At 34.8% G+C, this 670-nt stretch overlaps 1 long non-coding RNA gene across 1 annotated transcript; it reads left to right on the top strand.

The window, feature by feature from the left end:
- The first annotated feature begins 12 nt into the window (after positions 1-12).
- Positions 13-656, top strand: LOC104774641. The gene is made up of 4 exons (XR_765431.2): positions 13-150; positions 258-321; positions 412-488; positions 573-656. It is a non-coding gene; the product is annotated as an uncharacterized LOC104774641 (long non-coding RNA).
- The last annotated feature ends 14 nt before the right edge of the window (positions 657-670 follow it).

The following is a 670-nucleotide window of genomic DNA, read 5'->3' as shown; positions in this document are numbered from 1 at the left end:
TTCGTACTTTGATGCCTATTCCCTACAAGCAGTGTCCTGCTTACGAATATTATTTAGATATCAGATATGTTTCTTTATGTGCTTCCATGTAAAGGGAAGCTCGGTGATGAATTGATGATTCAAAATCCAAGATGAAACTAGACTTGTAAGGTGGAGTTTCTCTGTTTTTTGCTCATTTACTTTTGCTTCATACTTTCTTATCAATACATACTTCACAAAGGACAAATCCAATCGTATTAACACGGTCTAAATTTCAGCTGTGACATTGTTTTCTTTGTCAAGATTAGCAAAGCAGTCGCAGCCCGGCTTGGATCAGAGTTAGTAAGATTTCCACTATAAGTTTCTTCATTAGCATTATTTTTGTGGTTTATTTAGTATTTAGTAACTACTATTAGAATGACTTTGTATCAGGATGGAGGACTCCTAAGCCGAAAATAACTACACTTAGGAAAGTGATTCAGTTGCTTCAGAAAAAAATCAAGGATCAGGTAGATAAATTATCTTCATCCCTTTTCAGAGTTTTTGTAGTTTTTATATCGTTTGTACTGCTAACATATTGGTTTTGTACCAAGATAGAGGATTCATAAGGGGTAAAGAATCAAATTGAAGATAGCCATTTAGCCTCCCCGAAAGAAGAAGGTCAGGTAGATAAGCACACATTAATACAATG

The sequence above is a fragment of the Camelina sativa genome, unplaced genomic scaffold (assembly GCF_000633955.1).
Source record: "Camelina sativa cultivar DH55 unplaced genomic scaffold, Cs unpScaffold04239, whole genome shotgun sequence".
In the NCBI taxonomy this organism is placed as follows: domain Eukaryota; kingdom Viridiplantae; phylum Streptophyta; class Magnoliopsida; order Brassicales; family Brassicaceae; genus Camelina; species Camelina sativa.
This window is presented reverse-complemented; position numbering and strand designations above follow the sequence as displayed.